Raw genomic sequence first — 14,668 nt, forward strand, 5'->3', positions numbered from 1 at the left:
TAAAGGGGCGACGGCTTCGTGGGCCTTTCTAGACCAGACTGGGGCTGCGGAGGGGGCAGAGGGGGAATCCGCTAGGCGATGCGCCGCCCTCGGTCCCGTCTGCATCCGCCGGCCCCACCTCCCTCCAGCACGCTCAGGCCGAGGCGTGGAGACATGCGCGCTGGGTGTCCGACGGCCGCTCGGCCGCGCCGTGCATGCGCAGGAGCCCGAGTCAGGCGCCGCCTCGGGGGACGTTTCCGCGTCTTCGCCCTCCCCAGGCTGTACGTAGGGAGCTGACCGGCCCCTCGGCGGGGCGGTTGCTGCCCCAAGGGCAGACCAGAGATGCCCCGAAGACCCCTTCGCGTCCACCAGGGTCCCGCGGGCGGCCGGCCACGCCGCGGCACCGGTGTCGGCGCCGCCCACGTGCTCGCCGGCGTCCTCCTGAGGAATCGCCCCACACCCTGCGGGGGGTCGACCCTCGTCTGCGGGTTTCCTCACAGGCTTTTTTTTTTTTAATTTTTAATATTATAATTAAATAGATTAAGATCCCCCCAATTTTAGGAGACATAAAAAGACCTACATAGTAATAAATCATAGCAAAAGTAATAACGCATGAATCCTTTAACAACGCAAACAATGCTATGGGCTGCCGGGGTGGGCTAAGGTCAGCGTCCCTGTGAGGTAGGCGTTGTTATTCTCATTTCCTAGTTGAAGAAAAATCCGGGCTCGAAGAGATTTCTGAGTCCTTTCTCACCCTCACACAAGGAGTAGGTGGTAACATTGAATTTCTGTTGTGGCTGTAACGCCTAAAGCGCATACCCGTTGTGCTATGCCTTCTCTGAATGCAAAAACTCATACGAGTTCTGCATTTTTCATACCCCATCTTATTAACCAGGAACAGTTTTGAATGTTCACAGCTTCTCTCTCCACTCTGTTTCCAAAGGAAAATACACATCCCGCCTCACAGGCTTATTTTGTTTGTTGGTTTGCTGTTGTTATCCTTTTAAAACTGATTTTCTATGCGGAAAAGGAAGCTCAAGCTGGCAGCTTAGCTCACTGGTGCGGTTTCCCGAGGCCGGCCCGGCGGCGCTGCCCATCAGGGAAGCAGGCCGCGGTGGCCTGGGTTTTTCGAGCTGGCCCGGGGTCTGCAGGCTTCATCAGCGACTCTGCCCAGCCTTCTGCCCTGTGCGTTCCCGTGTCCAGAGGGTTCTCTGAGCCCGGTGCTCTGACGCTGGAGGTGTTTGGCACACACCGCTGACCACACACGTTCGGTGAGGTCCAGAGTCTGCTTGTGCCAGGGGAGCTAAGACTGCCTGCCTGCGGGACCCGGCGGCCCCACCCGGCCTGGCCCGACCCGGGGAGGGCGTTCCTGGGCCAGGCGACTTCCCAGACCGAGCCAGGGCCCTGAGGTTGTTCGCCTCCTTCCCACCCAGCAGCCTGGACGCCTTTCCCGTCGAACCTCGGAACAAAGCAGATTTTAAATGGTCTCGTCCTCATTGGTATCTCAGATGAGTAGACTGCGCTAAGTGCTTAACACTGGAAACCTACCAACATAAAAAAGTCCGTGTATTGCATACCGAGGTTTTTGGTGTGTGTTTGTTTTTTTTTCTTCCCTCAAATGATGTTACTTGATAAAAGTGGCTATTTCTGTTCAGACATTGCTCAGCACCTGTATATGGTACATGTGGAAATTATGATCAAGGATTAGAACATGTCCAGTTAAATAAACCACAAAAAACACACAAAACAAGTCAGTTGTTATTCTGGAACTCGTTGCTTCCAGTGACTCAGGCCAAAGCCCTCGGAGTCATCCCAGCCTCTTCTTTCCAGAGCCAATACACCCTCTAGGCTTCACCTGCCAAACATCCAAAAGCCTCCATCCACCCCACCCTCCACCCACAGCCCCTTCAAACTTCCATGTGCTGTGCTAAGTTGCTTCAGTTGTGTCCGACTCTGTGACCCCATGGACCACAGCCCCCTGGGTTCCTCTGTCCCTTGTCCGTGGGATTCTCCAGGCAAGAATACTGGAGTGGGTTGCCATGCCCTCCTTCAGGGGGTCTTCCCAACCCAGGGATCAAAGGGGTATCTCCTGTGCCGCCTGCGTGGGCAGGGCAGTTCTTTACTGCTAGTACCACCTGGGAAGCCCCAAGCTTCCATAGGTTTAACCTAAACAGTCCCTTCTTGCTGGCTTTCCCCGACCCATTCTTGCCCGCTTTGGCCTTGTCTCCCCACAGCCACCTGAGTGAGCCTTAAAAAAGAGAAAGTGTTGATTTTAAATAAATAAGAATCATGCCACTTTCCAGCTCCAAACCCTCTGGGGGCTCTGTTTCTCACTTAGCCGTGATATGACCCGCAAGTCCCCGCCTTGCCTGATCACCTCGCCTACTCAATCACAAGGCAGTGGGCACACTGCCACCCCAGAGCCTTTGCATGTACAGTTACGTCTGCCTGGGACGCTCCCACCCCAGACGTCCCTCCCCGCTCTCAGTCCTTAGGGAGGACTTCCAGGTGGCTCTATTTAAACTGCAAACCTGACCCTCAACATTCACTCCTTCCCTTCCTTGCTCTGTTTTTCTTAGCATTTATCTCCATTCGTTTCCTTGACCACATAACAAAATACCACAAACCAGATGGCTTGAAACAACGGAAATTCATTCTCTCACAATCCTGGAGGCTAAAAGTCAGAAATCAAGGTGTCCGCAGGGCCATGCCTTTCTCGGGGGCTCGGGGGGAGAAACCTACTCTTCTGAAGTGTACGTGCCTGTGCTCAGTCGCATCTGACTCTTTGCGACCCCCAAGGATTGCAGCCCCCCAGGCTCATTTGTCCATGGAATTTTCCAGACAAGAATGCTAGACAGGTTGCCATTTCCTACTCCAGGAGACCTTCCCAACACAGGGATCAAAGCCTTGTCCCTTGCATCTCCTGCATTGGCAGGCAAATTCTTTACCACTGTGCCACCTAGGTGCTGCGGGCAGTTCTAGCTGTTCCTCATGCTTGTGGGTACATCCCTCCACTGTCTACCTCCAGCATTGCATGAAGTTTTTTCTGTGTGTCTTTTCCCTTCTTATAAAGACACCATTTACCTTGGATCAGGGCTCACGCTTGACCTCATCTTAACTCAACTACCTCTGCGGTGACCCTATTTCCGAATAAGGTCACATGCTACTAGCACCCAGGGGGAGAGCTTGACCAGAGCTTTTTTTGAGGGGGAGGGGCCAGGGAACACAAATCAACCCACGATGCCATCTGATGTAAATTTTCTTTACATTGTTTATCATCTGTGTCCCCTCACCCCATAGGAATGTAAGCTCCACAAGGAGAAGAATTTTTACCTGTCCTTTTCCCTGGTGGGGGCCAGCTCCAGGATTGTGTCTGGCACACGATGGGCCCTTAATGAACTGGTGGGACGACCAGTCGTCACCTCACTGACCCAGTGGGAATGAAAGCAGGCAGTCGCATTGCCGAGCTTCCAGGATCGATTACACAGCTTGTCACTGTTCACTTGTTTTCCCCATTTTAAGCTCCCCACCCACGCCACCCTTGATCGTCCACTCCCTCTTTGCTGTTTACCTCTAGTTAATCCCTCTTAGCCTGATTCCTCAGCCATCAGTCAACTTCTTGTAATTATATCCAGATTTTGTTATTTATGCATTTGATCATAAACCTTTTATGTGATTTAGAAGAAACATTTCCTTATGTAAATGAAGAAACCATCCTGGGGCTTCCCTGGTGGTCCAGTGGTTAAGAATTCACTTGGCAATGCAGGGGACCTGACTTCCATCCCTGGTTGGGGAACTAAAATCCCACATGCCCTGGAGCAACTAAGCCCATGCACCACAACTACTGAGCACCAGCACTCTGGAGAGAGTCTACGTGCGGCAACAAAAGATCCCGCATGACACAGCTGAGACCTGATGCAGCTGAAGAAAAATAAATACATATTAAAAAAAAAAAAGAAATAGTACTGACAGCAAAACGCAGTCTCAGACTCTGGGAAGGGGGACATCTTTTTCTTTGCTTATCAGACAAAGCATGTACCCTTCTTTGGCCAAAACCCACTCTCTCTCTTTCCTGATATTAAGGAGAGGTAATATTTGTGATTACATCACAGTTTTAGTGTTCTGATGAGCAAATGCTTTCCAATGTGTGTTTCATGAATGATCTGTACCAAAATCAGACATGCTGGTCAAAATGCAGATCTCAGGGGCTCATTTAATCTACTGAATCTTTCTAGAAGTCAGGCCCAGGAATCAATATTTTAAGTAAACTCCCTGGACAATTCTTAAGCACAGTTTGAAAACCTCTATCTAATTCAAGGTTCCTAACTCAGTTGCTCACAGAAACTAAATAGGTGATATAAGTAACTGACAAACATCAGATTGTGCATGTGTTTGTATTAGTCAGCTACTGCTGAGTAACAAACCACCCCTAAACTCAGTGGCTTAAAATAAGTGTTCAGTATTGCTCATAATTCTTCAGTGCTCACCTTTCTTTATGATCCAACTCTCACATCCCTACATGACTACTGGAAAAACCATATCTTTGACTATATGGACCTTTGTCAGCAAAGTGATCTCTCTGTTTTTTAATACAATGTCTAGGTTTGTCATAGCCTTCACTCCAAGGAGCAAGCATCTTTTTGAATTGCATTGCTGGAGCAGACTCTAGAGAGTCCCTTGGACAGAAAGGAGATCAAACCAGTCAATCCTCAAGGAAATCAACCCTGAATATTCATTGGAAGGACTGATGCTGAAGCTGAAGCTCCAATACTTAGGCCACCTGATGTGAAGACCCAACTCACTGGAAAAGGACCCTGATGCGGGGAAATAATGAAGGCAATAGAAGAGGGTGAAGAGGATGAACTGATTAGATAGCATCACCGACTCAATGGACATGAGTTTGAGCAAACTCCTGGAGATGATAAAGGACAGGGAAGCCCGGCATGCTGCAGTCATTGGGGTCGCAGAGAGTCAGACACAACTGAGCAACTGAACAACAACAGCCAGGGACTCAGAAAATGCTCCCATACAGAGAGAGGCAGACAGGAAGAGTCAGTGGGTGGCCTGTGCATTATCTCTGGTCACTGGGAAGCAAATAATATGATGAGGAAAAAAAGAGACAGGAGGCGAGAGCCATCTACCTGAGCTGTGCCCCAGGGATTCTTGTCCATGAAGACAGGTGTCCTTCAAAGAGCTCTGTTCCTACCAAGGTGAAGGCTGAGCTTTTTGGAAGTCTCGAGCGCTGGGGCCACTACTTAAAGGAAATCTAGAATATATATGTATAATACATGTATAATTGAATCACTTTCTGTACAGCAGAAATTAACACATCATTGTAAATCGATTTAATAATTTTTTTTTAAAAGAGTAAACCTTGGGGGTGAGCATTTCTGTAAAATGAGTGATCATCCTCATCATTGATTATGGACATTTTCAAATTTATACAACAGAAGCAAGAAAGTATATAATGAAACCCTATATACTCATTACCAAGATTCAGTAATTATCAACTCATGGTCAAATGTGTTCACTAACATCCTTACCCACTTTCTCTCCTTCCAAATACGTTGAAGCAAATCCCAGATACTATATCATTTCATCCGTAAATATCTCAGTATGTACTTCTGAGTTATAAGCATTCTTGTTTTAAAACATAGTTATGGTATTGATCTTCACTTTCTGCCATAAGGGTGGTGTCATCTGCATATCTGAGGTTATTGATATTTCTCCCGGCAATCTTGATTCCAGCTTGTGCTTCTTCCAGTCCAGCATTTCTCATGATGTACTCTGCATATAAGTTAAATAAGCAGGGTGACAATATACAGCCTTGACAAACTCCTTTTCCTATTTGGAACCAGTCTGTTGTTCCACGTCCAGCTCTAACTGTTGCTTCCTGACCTGCATACAAATTTCTCAAGAGGCAGGTCAGGTGGTCTGGTATTCCCATCTCTTTCAGAATTTCCCACAGTTTATTGTGATCCACACAGTCAAAGGCTTTGGCATAGTCAATAAAGCAGAAATGCAGATGACACCACCCTTATGGCAGAAAGTGAAGAGGAACTCAAAAGCCTCTTGATGAAAGTGAAAGAGTAGAGTGAAAAAGTTGGCTTAAAGCTCCACATTCAGAAAACGAAGATCATGGCATCTGGTCCCATCACTTCATGGGAAATAGATGGGGAAACAGTGGAAACAGTGTCAGACTTTATTTTTCTGGGCTCCAAAATGACTGCAGATGGTGACTGCAGCCATGAAATTAAAAGACGCTTACTCCTTGGAAGGAAAGTTATGACCAACCTAGATAGCATATTCAAAAGCAGAAACATTACTTTGCCAACAAAGGTCCATCTAGTCAAGGCTATGGTTTTTCCTGTGGTCATGTATGGATGTGAGAGTTGGACTGTGAAGAAGGCTGAGCACGAAAGAATTGATACTTTTGAACTGTGGTGTTGGAGAAGACTCTTGAGAGTCCCTTGGACTGCAAGGAGATCCAACCAATCCATTCTGAAGGAGATCATCCCTGGGATTTCTTTGGAAGGAATGATGCTAAAGCTGAAACTCCAGTACCTTGGCCACCTCATGTGAAGAGTTGACTCATTGGAAAAGACTCTGATGCTGGGAGGGATTGGGGGCAGGAGGAGAAGGGGATGACAGAGGATGAGATGGCTGGATGGCATCACTGACTCGATGGACATGAGTCTCAGTGAACTCCAGGAGTTGGTGTTGGACAGGGAGGCCTGGCGTGCTGCGATTCATGGGGTCACAAAGAGTCGGACACTACTGAGCTACTGATCTGATCTGATCTGATGGTATTAATCACATCAACATATTAATGATAATGTCTTACTTAATATCATCAAACATCTGATCCATAACTGATATCTGTTGTTGTTGTTCAGTTGATAAGTTGTGTCCAACTCTTGGCAATTGTGTTCAACTCTTTGCGACTCCCATGGACTGTAGTACACCATGCTTCCCTGTCCCACTGTCTCCCGGAGTTTGCTTAAATTCATGTCCATTGAGTTAGTGATGCTCTCTAACCATCTCATCTTCTGTCACCCTCTTCTCCCTGTGCCTTCAATCTTTCCCAGCATCAGGGTATTTTCCAATGAGTTGGCTCTTCCCATCAGGTGGCCAAAATATTGAAGCTTCAGCTTCAGCATCAGTCCTTCCAATGAATATTCAGGGTTGATTTCCTCTAGGATTGACTTGTTTGATCTCTTTGCTGTCCAGGGCACTCTCAAGAGTCTTCTCCAACACCACAATTTGAAAGCATCAATGCTTCAGCCCTCAGCCTTCTTTATGGACCAGCTGTCACACCTGTACATGACTACTGGATCATTGATATCTGATTATCTTATAAAATTTTAATGGGTTGTTTTTTCCCCATAAGCTCTATAATTGCAGTGGTTGGTTTGAATCTTCCCAGGTTTTTAATCTGTGATTTCTCCCTCGTCTTTTTCTCTTTTTGGGGTCGAGGGGGTGGCAATCTTTTGTTGAAGAATATGGCTCCTTTGTCCCACAGTTTGTTTTGCAGGTACATCTCCCTGTGGGATCACTTGACATGTTTGCTGTCATCTCTATTTTCTTTTTTTCCTTTTTTTAAGATCTTGACCCCACTTATTGATTTATTTTTGCTTTTTGGCTGTGGCATGTAGGATCTTAATCCCCCAACCAGGGATCAAACCTGTGCTCCCTGCAGTGGAAGCGTGGAGTCTTAGCACTTGGACCTCCAAGGAAGTCTCCTCTGTTTTCTGTAAATTGGTCTGTTGGATGTAGACTCTCAGTTCAATTCAGGGTTGGCCTTTTCTGGGAAGTGTGACAACCGTGGAGATGGGTCTGTGTCCTTAAGTGCCCTTGGTGTGAGCATCACCAAAGACCTCCGTCCATGGTTCCTCCAGGGTGGGGGTCACCATATTTCAGCAGCACAGCTATCCCAAGACGTCCCTTCCCATCTAACCTGAGATGCAGGAAATGCGTGCAGAGGAAGGATGTTCTAGGCCTGGGGAGAGAAACATCCCTGAGGATAGGAGCACCACAGTCCCGGCTTCCAGGTCCAGGGGTGGCCACAGAAATCTCGCCCGAGGCTGGCACTGCAGACGAGGCCTGGCCTGGGAAGGCCATGTTCCACCCGACGGCATGTAAGATGCACTGGACGCCCATGAGGAGATTTGCACTGAGGAGCGATGGAATCTGCGTTGTTTAAGGAGACTCACTCTGCCGCAGGGGGCTTCCCTGATAGCTCAGCTGGTAAAGAATCCGCCTGCAATGCAGAGACCCCAGTTCAATCCCTGGGTTGGGAGGATCCCCTGGAGAAGGGAAAGGCTACCCACTCCAGTTTTCTTGGGCTTCCCTGGTGGCTCAGCTGGTAAAGAATCCACCTGCAATGCGGGAGACCTGGATTCAGTTCCTGGGTTGGGAGGATCCCCTGGAGAAGGGAAAGGCTACCCACTCCAGCATTCTGGCCTGGAGAATTCCATGGAATGTGTAGTCCATGGTGTCGCAAAGAGTCGGACAGGACTGAGCGACTTTCACTTTCACTCTGCCTCAGGAGATGGAATTGTGATGCACAAGGCTGGATGAGGGTGGTGATAGTGGCTGACGACCCAGGGGCTGAGGAGAGAACTGGAAAGTCAGTAACGAGCACGGTGTTAGGTTTGCAAAGGAACATTTAGTTGAAGATAAACTTGCTCAGGTCAGGGGCTGTGCCTCTTGGAAGAAACACCCTCAGATCTCAGCGGCAGGCTGTAGTGAGTTGTCTCTCATTCATACTTGTGTCCAGCTGGGTCTGATGGGGCCTGGGTGTGGGCAGGGAGGGCATGTGAAGGTACTTCAGGGATGCAGGCTACCCCGTCCAGGGGTCCTGGCTTCCCTGGGCCCAGCAGGCTCCCCCGGTACCCGTCAAGGACCTGCAGGGGAGGGAAGGAGAAGGATGATGGGTCCGGCAGGAGGTTCGGGGTCGCACCTGGCATGGCCCACATCTGCAGCAGCAGGCAGCCCGGTGGCCAGAACTCAGGCTCTCGGTCGCACCTAGCTGGGGGAGTCTATAAATTGTAGTCGAGCCGCGAGCCCAGCAGAAAGGAAATGCGTCTGGCAGACACACAGCGCTGTCGCTGCCTCGGGATGTTTTGGAGGTAAAATCATCGCCCCCGTAATTGATTCCACGTGGAGGAAGGGAAGAGGGAGGAGCTGGGAGCTTCCAGTGAGGAGCCCTCGACAGGACCCCCAGATGGAGGACACGCAGGAGCCCCCGCCTGGGCAAGCCTACCAGGGGCTCCTCTACAAGCCCAGCAGAACACTGAGCGGGGACCACCACCTGCCGAACTCCGCATCCTGCCAGAGAACCACAGATGCAGGCGGCTGTAAACCTCCAGTGTAGACCGGCAACCTGAAGGTGAAACAGCAGAGTTCTCACTTGTCGGTCTCTCATTCTCACCTCATAGAGGCTCCTTGGCCGCAGCGTTTCTCCCGCTCCCTGGAGAAGCCTCCACAACCAGAAGCTCTTCCTGAGTGTTCACACGTTACACCCCAGAGTCTCAGACGCTTCTTGCAGCCCCGGGCTCGGTCGCCCTCTTATGGAGGTCACCCGCAGCCAGGTCCAAACCTTCCTTCCACATCCCAAGGTATCCGTAAGCTACTGCCCTGTACAGGGAAGCAGTGCCAGGTATACGGACCCAGGCTCTCATCTCAGGATTTTGCTGAAATTTCCCTCTGCCTTAGCACTTGACTGGAACAGCCAGTTCTCAAACCAAGATCAGTTTCTTTGGTTAAGAACAGGGCCTGCGGGAGCCAGTTCACACTGCAATCACTCTCCTGTTTGTTTCCTGACTGTGAGGCCTCGGGCAAGCTGATTAACCTGGGTGGCCCGAGTCTCCTCCTTTGGCAGAACGGGGACAATAATTCAAACTTATGCATAGGATGGCGCTAGTGATGAAGAACCTGCCTGCCAATGTAGGAGACTTAAGAGATGCGGTTTGATCCCCGGGTTGGGAAGATCCCTGGAGGAGGACATGTCTACCCACTCCAGTATTCTTGCCTGGAGAATCCTATGGACAGAGGAGCCTGGCAGGCTACGGTCATAGGACCACAAAGAGTTAGACATGATTCAAGGGACTTAGCACGCACACAGTGCATGGGACTGTGTGAAGATGAAAAGAATCGATACCTGTGGCATGCTTACCAGAGTGACGGGCACAGAGCACCTGTCCTACACGTGTATTTGTGATGTTATTTCTCAGAGGTTCTTCTTAAAATAGTGTATTTGTTTGGCTGTGTTGGGTCTTAGTTGCTGCATGCAGGATTCTTTGTTGCAATGTGCAGACTCTAGTCGTGATGCCCAGGCTTACCTGCTCTGCCATATGTGGGATCTTAGTTCCCCGACCAGGGTTTGAACCCACTTCCTCTGCATCGCGAGGTGGATTCTTAACCCCTGGATCACAAGGGAAGTCCCTCAGAGGTTCTTAAAGAAGCTAGAATTTTCTTTACACCCTCAGTTTCCTAGTTTTCTCATGCTCTCAGTGGAAAGACGCAGTCAAGGGCCCTGCTTCCTGTTTTGTCGCTCTTGGTCAGGCTCCAACTTCCCTGGTGATGAAAGAGAATAGCTCACTGCTCCGCAGGTCTGATGAACTCATTCATTTTTCTATTTCTTTTTTTTTTTTTAATTTTATTTTATTTTTAAACTTTACATAACTGTATTAGTTTTGCCAAATATCAAAATGAATCCGCCACAGGTATACATGTGTTCCCCATCCTGAACCCTCCTCCCTCCTCCCTCCCCACATTTTTCTATTTCTGTAGTAGATCTTCATCCCCAGACAAACCCTCTGGGGGTCTGTTTTGTTCTGTTGTGCACACTGAGCCCTTGGGCACGTGGGCTGGGACATGTCTATTCCCCATTGCTGCTGAACCGGCACTCGGGTCAAGAACATCCATGTGTGACATGGAAGACCAGAGACAAGGGGCGGCAAGACCCACAGACACATGTCCCCCTTCACGGGCCAGGGCAAGAAGATTCTGAGCCCAGGGACAGAGGCAGAGTCTACATTCCCAGCGAATCTCCCTGAGTGGAAGGGAACAGGTAGGAGGGAGGGATCCTGACAGGGGACCAGTCTGGGGCCGCGGCTGTTCCACCGAAGAGATGTGGATGCTGGTACCATGGTGGTGGGTGGTGAGGGGGGGCCGGGTGCAGTCTGAAGGCAGAATCATTTGGATTGACTGAGGAGTGGGGCAGAGGGGAGAATAAAGGGACCCCCGGGTGGTGCCCTGAGCAACTGAGAGCCTTCCTCTCCTAGATGGAGACACAGGGCAGCGGGAGGCAGCTCCTTTGGAAACATTAGGTTTGTGATGTCCTGGCCTGACATCCCGGGGAGATACCCAGGAGGCAGCCGGCCACAGAAGTGATGCATTTGGACGAGGAGCTGGTCTGGAGAGGTGCGTCTGGGAGGGAAGCCTTCCCTGCTGGCATGGAGCGCGGGCGGTGAGCTTGCCCGGGTGGGTGTCGGTGAGCAGAACTGACAAATGGGGACGGGACCCACCTGACGGCACGGGGCAAGCAGACTCGTCACCGTCTGCCTGAATCCACTGCGTGGCATTTTTCAACCCGTTTGAATTTCTGAGTGGAGTTAGGATGTGTACTGTCATTTTTCAAGGCTTTGTTCAATAAAATAGCTGAGTAATTACTATACTCGGGGAACTGGCTGAAGTCCACTCAGGCCTAAAAATAGCAAGTTGACAGAGCTGTGGGTTCTTTTCTCACGACAGTGAGACCTCGCAGGCCCAGCCAAGCAGCCCTGGAGCTGGAGGCAGGCCTGGACGCAGAGACTTGCTGGGGAGACATTGCTAGTGGATTCCGCACAGCCACAAGGGCAAGTGGAGATGGGGCCAGGGCGGCCTTATCCACCAAATCGGCTGTTTGATGAGAAAATTCCTCATCCTCACATTGCCTTCCTTCTGAATTTGAGCCAGGCCAGGGGTCCCAAGTATCGCTAGTGGTAAAGAACTCACCTGCCAATGCAGGAGACGCAAGAGACACGGGTTTGATCCCTGGGTCGGGAAGATCCCCTGGAGAGAGGAAATGGCAACCCACTCCAGTGTTCTTGCCTGGAAAATTTCATGGACAGAGGAGCCTGGTGGGCTCCAGTCCATGGGGTCGCACAGAGTCAGACACGACCGAGTGCATGCACGCACACACTCACACACACACACACAGGGTAGTGGTTAGGGCCCCCCACTGTGAACGGCAGCCACAGCAGAAACAAAACAGTAGTTGGGAGAAACACAAGGATGTCACATTCTCCAAAGCACGGGGCAGCCCCTGGCAACGACTGAGCGACCGAGAGGGAGCCTGTTTCTGAAGCTTCAAACCAGTACCTGATGCTACAGTGCGTCCTTAACAGACCACTGGTTGTGATTAAGGTGTGGGTATTACCACCAGCCAAGAAAAGATGAAAGCTTTCACTTTCACTTGGTATTTGAAGGGAGTGGGTTCAGTTCAGTTCAGTCACTCAGTTGTGTCTGACTCTTTGCGACCCCATGGACTGCAGCACACCAGGCCTCCCTGTCCATCACCAACTCCCGGAGTTTACTCACACTCATGTCCATTGAGTTGGTGATGCCATCCAACCATCTCATCCTCTGTCGTCCCCTTCTCCTCCCACCTTCAATCTTTCCCAGCATCAGGGTCTTTTCCAATGAGTCAGCTCTTTGCATCAGGTGGCCAAAGTATTGGAGTTTCAGCTTCAGCATCAGTCCTTCCAATGAATATTCAGAATTGATTTCCTTTAGGATGGACTGGTTGGATCTCCTTGCAGTCCAAGGGACTCTCAAGAGTCTTCTGAGTGAGTGGGGTCAGCAAATCCCCCTACAGGATGGGGCTGGAAGGAGGGTGCTCCTGGAGGGTGCTCCTGTGTGCTGCGTTTGCCCGTCTTGGCCCAGATGCCTTGCAGGAGGCAGAAGCAGAGACAAGCCAGAAGCAGTGAGATCACATCAACCTTCCTGCCTGGGAGGGCATGGGCATTGTGTTTCAAAGAACACACTGGCCTAACACATACTTCCTTTGGCTTACTCTGTGTGGTTTAACAGTTTAAAATACAAATCACGAAACCTCCCTGGCCATCCAGTGGTTAGGACTCTGAGCTCTCACTGTCTGGGCCCAGGGTTCAATCCCTGGTCAGGGAACTAAGATCACACAAGTTGAGCAGCATGGCCAAAAACTGAATTAAATTAAATTTTAAAATGGCTTCATTAGTCAGCTTTGCTCATTTATGCTGCAGTAATGTCCCTTGGACTGCAAGGAGATCCAACCAGTCCATTGTGAAGGAGATCAGCCCTGGGATTTCTTTGGAAGGAATGATGCTAAAGCTGAAACTCCAGTACTTTGGCCACCTCGTGTGAAGAGTTGACTCATTTGAAAAGACTCTGACGCTGGGAGGGATTGGGGGCAGGAGGAGAAGGGGACGACAGAGGATGAGATGGCTGGATGGCATCACTGACTCGATGGACGTGAGTCTCAGTGAACTCCGGGAGTTGGTGATGGACAGGGAGGCCTGGCGTGCTGCGATTCATGGGATCGCAAAGGGTCGGACACGACTGAGCGACTGATCTGATCTGATCTGATCTGAATGACCCACTTGAGTTTCTCTTACCTTGGATGTGGAGTATCTCTTCACGGCTGCTCCAGCAAAGCGCAGCCGCTGCTCCTTACCTTGGACGAGGGGTATCTCCTCACTGCCGCCCCTCCTGACCTTGAATGTGGAGTAGCTCCTCTAGGCCCTCCTGTGCCCGTGCAGCCACCACTCCTTGGATGTGGGGTTGCTCCTCTTGGCCGCCGCCCCTGGCCTCAGGCATGGGGTAGCTCCTTCCAGGTGCAGAAGAGGAACTAAAGAGCCTCTTGATGAAAGTGAAAGAGTAGAGTGAAAGAGTTGGCTTAAAGCTCAACATTCAGAAAACGAAGATCATGGCATCTGGTCCCATCACTTCATGGGAAATAGATGGGGAAACAGTGGAAACAGTGTCAGACTTTATTTTTCTGGGCTTCAAAATGACTGCAGATGGTGACTGCAGCCATGAAATTAAAAGACGCTTACTCCTTGGAAGAAAAGTTATGACCAACCTAGATAGCATATTGAAAAGCAGAGACATTACTTTGCCAACAAAGGTCCATCTAGTCAAGGCTATGGTTTTTCCTGTGGTCATGTATGGATGTGAGAGTTGGACCGTGAAGAAGGCTGAGCGCCGAAGAATTTATGCTTTTGAACTGTGGTGTTGGAGAAGACTCTTGAGAGTCCCTTGGACTGCAAGGACATCCAACCAGTCCATTCTGAAGGAGATCATCCCTGGGATTTCTTTGGAAGGAATGATGCTAAAGCTGAAACTCCAGTACTTTGGCCACCTCATGCGAAGAGCTGACTCATTGGAAAAGACTCTGGTGCTGGGAGGGATTGGGGGCAGGAGGAAAAGGGGACGACAGAGGATGAGATGGCTGGATGGCATCACCGACTCAATGGACGTGAGTCTGAGTGAACTCCGGGAGATGGTGATGGACAGAGAGGCCTGGCATGCTGCAGTTCATGGGGTCACGAAGAGTTGGACATGACTGAGCGACTGAACTGAACTGAACTGAATGACCCACGGCCGCATCTCAGTGGCTTCTAGGAATAACACAGGCAACACCTTGCCCACACTATCTACATCA

The sequence above is a fragment of the Bubalus kerabau genome, chromosome 18 (assembly GCF_029407905.1).
Source record: "Bubalus kerabau isolate K-KA32 ecotype Philippines breed swamp buffalo chromosome 18, PCC_UOA_SB_1v2, whole genome shotgun sequence".
NCBI classification, from domain to species: Eukaryota; Metazoa; Chordata; class Mammalia; order Artiodactyla; family Bovidae; genus Bubalus; species Bubalus kerabau.